General features: G+C 29.7%; 1 long non-coding RNA gene across 2 annotated transcripts; it reads right to left on the bottom strand.

Annotated features, from left to right (window-relative positions):
- Positions 1 to 1225: 1225 nt before the first annotated feature.
- Positions 1226 to 2924, bottom strand: LOC114183237. Of its 2 annotated transcripts, none has more exons than XR_003604316.1 (3): positions 2779 to 2924; positions 2602 to 2673; positions 1226 to 1509 (listed from the first exon to the last, which is right to left on the bottom strand). It is a non-coding gene; the product is annotated as an uncharacterized LOC114183237 (long non-coding RNA). The 2 variants fall into 2 exon arrangements; XR_003604317.1 differs by having other exon boundaries at positions 1226 to 1496.
- Positions 2925 to 11993: the final 9069 nt, after the last annotated feature.

Below are 11993 nucleotides of genomic sequence, written 5' to 3'. Positions count from 1 at the left end.
GATCACATATTTCAAGAATTCAAACAATTTTTTTATATGATGATTAATATTATTATCTTTTTTTACCATGATTGGTAATGAATAATTTTATATATTTCTTTGTTTCCCAATTAATTTTTATGAATATTAAAGTTTAAGAAAATTTTAATATGTATTTTTATTTATAATGCATATAATTAGATATTTCAAATTGTTGAAAAATATGATTGAATATTGTTTGCTTCCAGTAAGCTAAAAGCCTCTTCTTTATCACCTTCTTACATTGCTCCAACAAACACATGTTACAAAATAATATTTTTTTTAAGAGGAATTGCTGACAAGTTTATTAATTTAATGTACGTATGCACATAGTTTCATAACTTTTAAAGCAGAATTTACTGGTTCAGGTGGTTTAACTAAGCAGAACTTACTGGTGGTGGTTTAACCAAGCAGAACTTACTGGTTCAGGTAGTTTAACCTATGACTTCCTTAGCTAATGTCGAGATTCAATCTCCCTTTAAATATAGTCATAAAACTAAGAATATTCCTTTACCTCAAATACCTCCACTCATATTCCCAATATATATATATATATATATATATATATATATATATATATATATATATATATATATATAATTTGGGTGATGCACATGCAACTCTTAAACCAATGCAAAGCAATGTAATGTATTTTAGAATGATATTTTTCTTCACTCTATGTTAATAAACTCATGTATGCGAATATCGCTACAAAATATTTTTTTATGGACAATCATCTATTAATTAAATATAAGTATGGATTATATTTAATTTTTAAATACAAAAATAATAATGAATATGTGAAATATTTATCTTTTTTTCGTTTTCATATTCATTTTAATTTTATATTACTAGAATGCAACGACGAAACTTTCTTATGATCAAGGGAAGCCATGATCCCATGGTTTTTAATTTTAATTTTTTTATATATTTATATAATTTTTAAATTTTAAATTATATATTTATATATTATTTTTACTAAGTTATATTTTATATATATATATATATATATATATTATTTATATATAAATTATTTATATATTTAAAAATAAAATAAAAATTAATTTGATGGACCTTGAATAATAAAGGAATTAAAATTTTATATCTAACCATAAAGTTTTTTCACAGTAAACCATTAATAAAGTGTAAAAATAAAAAGAAAGATGTAACATCCTAAAAATTGAATAACCTCAATTAATAAAACATCACATACATGAATATTCAGAGAGTACGAGATTTAGGGTATGAAGGTATACAATACGTCAGATATACCCAAATTACAAGAAAAGGACTCCACATGGCCCAACCAGAAAGTATACTGAAAAGAAAACAAATAAATATACTAGGCCTTGTTCGGACAAGAAAAACATAAATAATAAAATCCTCCAGTAATGGGCCCCATAGTGGGCCTAACACCTGTCCAATCCATCAAGCTGCAACATCCTTATTACCATCACCACTGCTAGGGGTTCTCACATCTGCTCACATAAACTAGGTTGATGATCATTGCAAAGGAAGAGACCACACATAACACACAAGCAAGCAAAAGGGTAAGCTAGCGAAAAGTCATCATACCAGGTACTCAACATACCATTCATATTCAAGCATACATAGCAGACACCCCCATGTGAAATACCTATCCATATAAAATCCAAAGATTTAACTATCCGGATACGCATATCAAGACACCACCACGTGGTAGTGGAATTATGTCCTAGCAGTGAGGCGTCACCGCGAGGCCTTCACGGAATTATACTCTTACAAGAGGCACCACCACGTGGCCTTCGTGGAATTACGCCCTGGCCTTGAGGCACCACCACAACCCCCCGTGGAATTACGTCCTTTTGTCGAGGCACCACCAAGGATTCCCCTTAAGAGGGTCCATGGAATTACGTCCAACCGATGAGGCGCCACCAAGATCTCTCACTACAAGAGTCATGGAATTATGCCCTACCCATACTTTAAACATGTTCCACCCACCAATCAAGAATTTTCCATAACATAAATATCATGTAAAATCAACAATTCATACAACTCATGCTTTCCAATTCATACCCACTCAAATGTCATGCCATTTCCATTTCAAATATAACATATTAATCATGCCATCATCACGCAACCTTTCTAGTAAAGCATTTGGGTCAAATAAACAATCCACACATCAGTGAACCACTCCACAACAACATAAAAACATGCCCGCTACCTCGTTCAAGCTAACAGGGCTCGCTCAAGCGAATTCCATCTCGCTTAGGCGAGGGCGTGACAAGGGAACAAGGGGCTCTGTAGGGTCTCGCTTAGGCGAGCCCCTTCTCGCCTAGGCGAGAGCATTCCTCGCTCAAAAAGAACGCAAGTCGCCTAGACGACAATTTGAGTGACAAAATCATGGGCAAACCTCTGATAATCTCGCTTAGGCGAGAAAACCAGCACCCGCCTCTGTTTTCGCATACAGCAGCCAAAACCACAAACCAAAACATGCTTAAATCAATCCCAATCGGGCACAATGACCACCAACTAATACATACATGAAATAATCGACGAAACAACGAAAAAACACTAGCAACCGAGGGTCCTAGCTTCCCTTACCTGAAATGAGCTAGCAAATAACTTTGACACCTAAGCCCACCACTACAGCAGCCCCACTAGCATATTGAAGAGCTGGAGATAGTGGCACAGAAAGGAGATTAGGTTTACTACAGTGAACCCCAACATAGAACACGAAAATAGCTTTAGAGAGGGTGTAAGGTCATGGAACAAACTTACGTGCAAGAGCAACGAGATTGAACTAACTCGAACGAAACAGAGGACCAAACCCTAGCAGAGACGGCAACAGTAGCTTAAGGGTGTGCAGAAATCTATTTTATGCAAAAAGCACCAGGATTAGGGTTTTGGACAGATTTAGGTCAGTGTTCCCTTTTTGGGCCAACCCTAAGGCCCAAAGGTTAGGGGCAACCTTAAGAAAAAGGCAGCACGAAAAGTGGGCCTTACAAAAGACATATTGAGAAATGAAGATTGGAGAACAGGAGATTGAATAACACGTACTTACAAGATCTCCTAAATCTGTATTCTAATATCATTTATGTAGGTCAGATTTATTGTTCTTCCATTATAATATTTCTCTTAAATTAGTATGAAAACTAACTTGATTTTAAGAATTTTTTTATGAAATTGACATGAATTCTAATTATATTTTTCTCAAATTAGTATAACCTTACATTTTATGTTTTTCACCTCATAAAATGATTTAGTTGAATAATCTTGGAATATAAATTAGAATACCCATTTTTACGTGAACTCAATCAATTAGAAAGATTAAAAATTGAAAAGTGTGAATTACGGTATAAAAATGATTTAAATAAAAAAATTAAAAGTTTTTTTAATTAATAAATTATATATAAAAAATTTAAATTGGAATCCCTAGAATTTTTGTTCAAGTTTTGTCGCCGTAGAATGTCTATATTTTGTTAGGTGACTTAAAAATATTTTTTCATTAATTTTTTTCCTTTATTTTGCTCTATTTAAAGAATTTCTTATATACAATTCTTCATATTTCTTTTAAACACATTTAATATTCATTAATTCACTCAGATTCGAGTTGGTTAAAATTTGATCTTAATAAGTAAAAGTCGGACAATAATTAGTCAATACGATTAGATTTGTGTGGTACATTAATTTTTAAATTATTTTTTAATTAGAACAGGTTAATATTGACCAAGCTTACACTAAGATAATGATAATAATTAAAAAAAATGTTTCTCAACAATGGCTCCATTTAAAAAAAAATAAAAAAATGACATTAAAATTCTATACACTAATTTAGCGTAGAAATATTCTTATTATTCAAAGGAGATTAAAAGAGAAAAAAAAAGTTGAATATAATTTTGTACTTGTATATATAAATATAATTAAACTCTAACTGATGCCACATCCTTGTTATTATCCGTGCTTGAGACACTTGTTTAGCGCAATGATGGCGAAGAAGAGATGTTGTTTGCAAAAGATAAGAAATAGATGAATGGATGATGAAGAAACAGATGTAACGAAAGCAGTGATGGCAGTGAAATGAATTTGGAGATTGGAAAGTGATGGATATGGATGAAACATTTTTGTGGTGAGTTTATGGTCTGTTTGTGTTGCGAAGCGCTGCAGAGTGCAACATCTGTTGGTAGTTTTGAAAGGATATAGCCACACAATCATAGCGCTGCGATGCGGCCTCTTCACTTTACTTCACTTCACTTCTTTCTTCTCTTCCATTCAATTTTTCTTTTTTTAGTTTCAAGATATTCACATATAATATCATAAAACAAATCCATCACATTGGATTTCGTCTTTTAAGTAGAGGTTCAGTTTGGAACTAAAGAAGAAAAATACGTCTTTAGAAAGCGAAATTTAACTGTAGATGAACAGTCGTGTTATTAATTATTAAAAATAATTTATATTTTTAAAATTTGCATAAAGACATCTTCTATCTAACTTGTCTGAAAAAAAAAGGTTTTAAAGATTTTAATTGTTGAGAAAGAAAAATCACATTATTTATGTTAAAAACATTTATTCAACACCCACCATCTTCATCGATACCACATCTTCCATTTCAAATCAAATAATGTCTACTTTTCTAAACCAATAATACAAAAATGACAATTAGATGAATTCCAAAGTGGACCATGTGATCCACAACAATTCTACCATCAAACTTAAGATTAAAATAAAATAACATTGTTGTTTATAACGACTGTGTTTCCTCTTCAAGCTACATATTTTTGTATATTAAGGATTATGTAAGGTGAAGTTTAATTAATTTAAATGACTAACATTTTATCACGAGTTTTTCCATCACAATAAGATCAACATTAATGTTACTTTTTTAATTATGTTATGATGAAAAAACGTTACAATAAAATAGACATTTAGTGTCGGCCAATTCATATTGAATAATTGTTAGTGTCGAATTTTCATTGAACACAGAAGCAATTCTAAAACTATGCACAAAAATTCATCATTAATTTTCAAATTAATTCTTAAATTAACTTTTCAATTAAAGTAGTTTAGCATCAAAATGTTATTTTAAATTTTGTTTGATTTAGTATAGTCAACCAACTTTAAATAAAATACATTTTTAATATTAGTTTAATTTGTGTTAGTTTGGTTAACATTAATGACATTAAATTTAAAAAAAAATCTCGTACTCCTCTATGCTCAATAAAAATAAAATATATAAAAAAAATGTAAAGGAAGAAGATGAATGTAGAGAAAGGAGATGATTATGAATGGAGGAGAATAATATGGAAGAAGCATATCAAGATTAAAATTATAGACAAAGGAGATGTGCATAAATAAAAAAGATTAATATCTATGAAGGGGATGAATGTGGGGATGCTGATAATAATATTATTTATTTTAATTAATTTTACTACATTTATTTATTTTAATTAACATTAATTAAGTGTCATTAAATTTATTTATTAAGTTAATTTTATTTATTTTTAACAATTTTTAGTTAACCAATAATAGTCCAACGTTAGCCTATAATAATTTAAATCTAACAAATATATTTATTTATCAAAAAAGTTAAAAATAATTTTATGTTTTTTCAACTTAAAAAAAAAGTTTCAAATATATTTATTTATCAAAAAAAGTTAAAAATAATTTTATGTTTTTTCAACTTAAAAAAAAAAGTTTCGTTGTATTAGAATCAGTTTGTCCTATCCGTCCATCTGAATATATTGATCCATAAAACTAACACAAATATTTATTTATTAAAAAATAAAAATACTTTTAAACTTTAATTAAGAAAAGAGTGATATTTTATATTATAATCGACTAATAACTTTGAATTTAGCCAACACTAATATTTAATATTTAAACTTATATTTTCTTTTAGTAAAAGATTTTATAATTATATATTTGACGTTATGTTTAATTAAAATATTTATTACAAATTTTCATGATAAGCGTTTCTATAACCACGTTACACTTTACCACAAAATTCCTTCCAAATTCTTTTAACGAATATTTAAATGTTTTGTGATGAACAAATTTACCAAAAATAAAATATTTTTCTTAACTAATAGACCTAAACTTCTGATTTTTCTTTTTATTGATATCTTTAAATTCATCTACTTGATAAACCAGTGACTAATTCTTTTAATAAATTATAAATAAAATTATTTCAGCTAATTCTATAAAAGTTTTACACAGCTAATTTCTCAAAAATTATTTCAGTAATATTTTTTAGATAAAATTATTTGTTGTAGTATATTATTATTATAAACGGTATTTTGAAATTTTTTTATTTATATTTTATATTTTATATTTTATGTTTAATAATATAATATAACCAAGAGTGATCAAAATAATAAATTAAAAATAAGTCAATATAAACGTGTGATTAATCGGATTTCTGGTCAACACTTCTCCATTATTCTCGAAGGAGCAAAACATGATCAGAACAACAGCACATCAAAACCAAATTTTGTATTATTATTAGAATTTACGAATATTTATCTCCTAGTCATTTTTTGTCGCAAATTCTAATTAGCCTTTAGGAAATTATTGTTATTAATATTATTAGTATTAGTATAAGTATTATATTATATTATACTATTAGTTTGTTTATTTAAATTTAAATTCCTTATAAATTTTTACATTTTTAATTAAGCCTTTATTATTTTCTTTTATCTATCATGTTACACTTTTGTACTTTTTTTAATTAAAATTTTGTCGTTTATCTATCTCAACTGAATTTTTATTATTATTTTTTTCAACATAATCATTTAATTGTTGTTTTGTTTCGTCATATTTTTTACTTGTTTCTATACATTAAGAAATGAAATATTTCATGATTAAAATAAAGTAATATTATGAATAATATAAAATAAAAAGTAACTTCTATTATTTTAATTGAAAATATATTAGATAAAAAAATCGTCATACAGCAATAAGGAACGATCATTTTTTGCTATCAATCTCCTGTTATTTAACATATTTTCAATAAAAATAATAAAATTTATTTGTCATTTCATATTAATTATTATATTATTTTATATTAAACATAAAATCTCACTTTTTTAACACGTAAAAAAAATTAAAAAAATAGCGGAATAAGATAATTATCTATCATCCTACTGCTAAAAAAAACTAAGCAACAAAACTTCAATTAAAAAATATAAACTTTTAAATATTTAATCAATAAAATAAAATACAATTAAAAAATATTCAAATTATGAAGTAATTAAAATTTAATTAAGTATTATTGGTTTCATATTTGAAAGGAATATTAGGTGGATTCCCAATCATATTCCTTTATGAGTGACCATAATGATTTGATTAAGTATTAAAATAGTATTAAAAGTAGGGATAAAAAGATAATAATTAAAATTCCATCTTAATCAAAATCCACTCACCAACACCACCCAATCACTTGAGCTTCATAGCCAGATATCATACTCCATTATTTAAGTTAGAGGTACAACCACTTATCGTACTATGTGGCCATAGTTTAATTCGTACGGAAAACAAACTATATAAATAATGGAGTTTCTTTTTAGGTTAAAGATTTAGTTTATTTTTCTATATTCCGTGAAGGTTTTCTACATAATTTTCTATAAACATTTCCATAAAAAAGGACACATTCTTTTGAAACTTTTACAAAATATTTATAGAAAAAATAATGAAATATAAAAGTTCTAATAGTGACACAAAACAAATTCTCCTTTTTTGTGTTCAAATTTATTTTTTAATTTTATCTTTTAAATAAATTTTTGCAATATTAAAATAATTATTTTATAATTTTTTTGTTTAAATTATGTATTTTAAATTTTAATTGTTCTTCTCAATTTGATTATTATTTTAAATTTAATTATTATTTTAACTAAAAAATTACTTACAAAATAAATAAAAACTATTTACCACAAAATTATAAAAATTATTCATATTTAATTTTGCATAGCAACAATAACAATAATTTTATTATTTATATTTAATTTTATATAAATGGAATGAAAAATAAAAATGCATTAAGTATATAAACTAAATTAAGAGTATTTAGAGTAATAGATGGTGATATATATATATATATATATATATATATATATATATTAAATATTATGCATGGTTAACATACGAGAATACATATATACACAAACAGTTGACACACTCAATTATCTAGGTACATGGCAATGATGTCAGACTCATTGGTTGTGCACATGAGGTGGTTCCTAGGCTCTAGATAGTTTGAATTCAAGGGGTTATTACCCAAGCAGAGACATGGTAAGTCAAATAAGTCCAATGAATAAGATCTTTTATGACTCTCATCATATAACCTACGATGCTCTAATTGAGTGTGAATAGTTATTAAAGTTCAAAATACCTTCTTATTGCACCTCCTCATGTCAAGGCATACACTAACCACAACCATCACCACAAAGAATTTCTTCTTGAAATTCCTTAAACATCATCATCATTATCATCATCATCATACATGGCTCACAACAACATTTTCACTTCAAATACTTACAATAAAAGTCATATACATAAATAATATCAACCAACAAACTACTATAAACATTTAAAGAGTAAACTATAACAAACAACGATACTAGCGCTCAGCGACACCTTCTGTCGCTCAATGCCAAAACCTTCATAAAAAGTGGCGCCCAATGCCTTGAATAAAAAATGGTTCACAAACTTGCAACACAAATTGGTGCTCAATGCCACACTACTACGGTTCAATGTTGTATAAGTTGACAACATGTGCATTTTGTGATTTTTGGAGGATCTTGAACCTATTCAATTGCTCAAATTGGTACTCATTCCTTAATACTTTCGTTCAAAATGGTTTTAAATATGAAAGAGGGTACCAATTTGTTCAATTTCTCAGATTCTAAATTATCCCAATCAACACATAATCACACAAAAACTCAACACAAAAACCAATCATCCAAAATAAATTAGTCATACACACCAAACAGACTCTATTAGATATATATAAGTCATGAGAAGGAAGAATGCGTACAAAAAATGCGTACAAATGCACACAAAAGGTGTTTAGTGAAAAAAAAAAACTCAAAGAGAGTTTGCCTCCTGATTTATTAGAAACTTGTCCAATATTGTTGGAAGTCCCACATAGACTAGAGATAAGGCCAATTCACAATATATAAGTGGGTGCAATCCTCACCTTACAAGCCAGTTTTGTGGGGTTTGTTAGGAATCCAAGTGTGAGTCTAAGTCCCACATTGGCTAGAAATGAGAAAGTAGAGCACTATATAAGAATAAAGACTCATAAACCTATTGTCTTAAGGTTTTGAGTTGAGAGTAGTGTCAATGTCTTATGTGGTTGGACTCAAGTATCATTGGTGTTGTATCTCTCTTGTGATACCCCCTATATAGACCTAACAAGGGGTATCAGAGCCATTTTTCTTAGTATGCTCGGTGGTTGCAGTATTGTCTGATCTTCCACATCAAAAAAGATTTGGTTCCTTTTTTTTTCTTCTTGAGAATCTCAGTTTAAAGAAGTAGTGGGAGCTTTGGTCAAAAACAGCAGGAGCTTTAGTCAAAAGCAGTAGGAGCTTTGGTCAAAAGCAGCAGGAAAGCAACAAGAGCAATGACAATGGAAGAAGGGAAGGTGAAGATTGAGAAGTTTGATGGCAGTGACTTCGGGTTCTGAAAGATGCAAATAGAGGACTACCTGTATCAGAAGAAGTTGTATATACCCTTAACAGGGCAGAAGCCAACCGACATGGAGCAGTCAGAATGACATTTGTTAGATTGGAAAACACTCGGTGTGATCTGGTTGACATTAGCCAAGAATGTTGCGTTCAACATCATGAACGAGAACACAACCGTAGATTTGATGAAGGTGTTGTCAAATATGTATGAGGAGCCATCTACAGCCAATAGTGTATTTGATTCGCAGGCTAGTCAACCTAAGAATGGGTGAAGGTAACTCAATTACTAATCATATTAGTGAATTTAATACAATTATTGCACAGTTGACATCAGTGCAGATAAAATTTGATGATGAGGTGAAAGCATTAATTTTATTATCATCTCTTCCGAAAAGTTGGAGTGCAACTGTTACTACAGTTAGTAATTCTGCAAGTAATAGTAAGTTGAAGCTTGATAACATCCGTTACTTGATCTTCGAAGATGTTCGCAGGAAGAGTTTAAGGGAATCTTCTAGTTCTAGTTCTGGTTCAACATTGAGTACTGAAACTAAAGTAAGAAGTGGCTAGAAAGGTCGTAATCAAAGCCGAGGCAGATCAAAGTCTAGAGGGAGATCAAAACCAAAATTCCAGAATGATATCACTTGTTGGAATTGTTAGAAAAGGGGTCACTTTACAAATCAATGTAGTGCTCCAAGGAAGAACAACAACAAGCAAGATGATGATCAATCAGCAAATGCAACAACTGATGAAATTGAAGATGCACTATTATGTAGTCTAGATAGTCTGATTGACTCATGGATTATGGACTCAAGTGCGTCATTTCATACTACACCTTCCTTAGAACTATTATCTAACTATGTTCCAGAAAAGTTTGGGAAGGTCTACCTTGCAGATGGGAAATCTCTTGATATTATAGGAAGAGATGATATTAATATCAGAACCTCTAAGGAAGTGTGTGGACTTTAAATAATGTCAGACATATTCTTGCCTTAAAGAAAAACTTAATATCTATAGGGCAGTTGGATGATGAGGGGCATTACATCACCTTTGGAGATGGACATTGGAAGGTAATGAAATGTAATCTTGTTGTTGCTCGTGGAAAGAAGCAAGGATCTCTTTACATGATTGTAAATGAAGATATGATATCAGTTGCAGAAGTTGGCAACAGTTCCTCTTTGTGGCATAAGAGGCTTGGGCATATGAGTGAGAAAGGAATGAAGTTCATGGTCTCAAAAGGTAAAATACCTAACTTGAAGCATGTTGACGTTGGACCTTGCGAACATTGTATCTTTGGAAAGCAAAAAAAGGTTAGTTTCTACAAAATAAGTAAGTCGTCTAAAGTTGAAAGACTAGAACTAGTGCATACAGATGTTTGGGGGCCAGCTCTAGTGAAATACCTTGGAGGTTCACAATATTACATAACCTTCATCGATGACTCTACAAGAAAGGTATGGGTTTATTTTCTTAAAAATAAATCTGATGTGTTTTCTGTGTTTGAAGATTAAATGTTTGAAGTCTGATAATAGTGGAGAATATGACAGTAGTCAATTCAAGGAGTTTTGTTCAGAGAACAGGATTAGAATAATTAAGACGGTTCCAGGAACACCAGAACAAAACGGTGTGGTAGAAAGAATGAACAGAACCTTGAATGAGAGAGCAAGATGTATGAGAATTCAGTCAGGATTACCCAAAGTATTTTGGGCAGATGCAATAAGCACAACAGCCTATCTCATAAACAGAGGACCATCAGTTCCTTTAGACTATCAGTTACTTGAAGAAGTATGGACTGGAAATGAGGTAAACCTTTCACATATGAAAGTTTTTTGTTGTGCTTCTTATATTTTGTTGAACTCTAATAGTAGAGATAAATTGGACCCTAAGTCAAAGCGATGCTATTTCATTGGTTATGGATATGACATGTGTATGGCTACAAGTTTTGGGATGACCAAAACAAGAAAATTATCAGAAGTAGAAATGTTACTTTAATGAAAACATGTTCTATAAGGATAGGACTGCAGAATTTGCAAATGCAAATAAACAGCTAGAGCAAGTATCATTAGAAGAAATTTCAGAAAGTGATGTAGTCAACAGAAGGAAAAATACAGAAGTATAGCTTGACTTAGAGTCTGGGTCAGAACTTGAACAAATAGTAGAGTTGGTAACTCCTGAATTACCGACTAGAAGGTCTAGCAGAACAATTGTAGCACCACAAAGGTATTCTCCTTCATTACATTACTTGTTATTGATTGATGCTAGTGAGCCAGAGCATTTTACTAAGGCTATGCAAGGAGATAAATCTATTAAGTGGGAGCT

This window comes from Vigna unguiculata, chromosome 5 (genome assembly GCF_004118075.2).
Source record: "Vigna unguiculata cultivar IT97K-499-35 chromosome 5, ASM411807v1, whole genome shotgun sequence".
In the NCBI taxonomy this organism is placed as follows: Eukaryota; Viridiplantae; Streptophyta; class Magnoliopsida; order Fabales; family Fabaceae; genus Vigna; species Vigna unguiculata.
The sequence above is the reverse complement of the archived record's forward strand: the minus strand, read 5'-3'. Positions and strand labels throughout refer to the sequence as shown.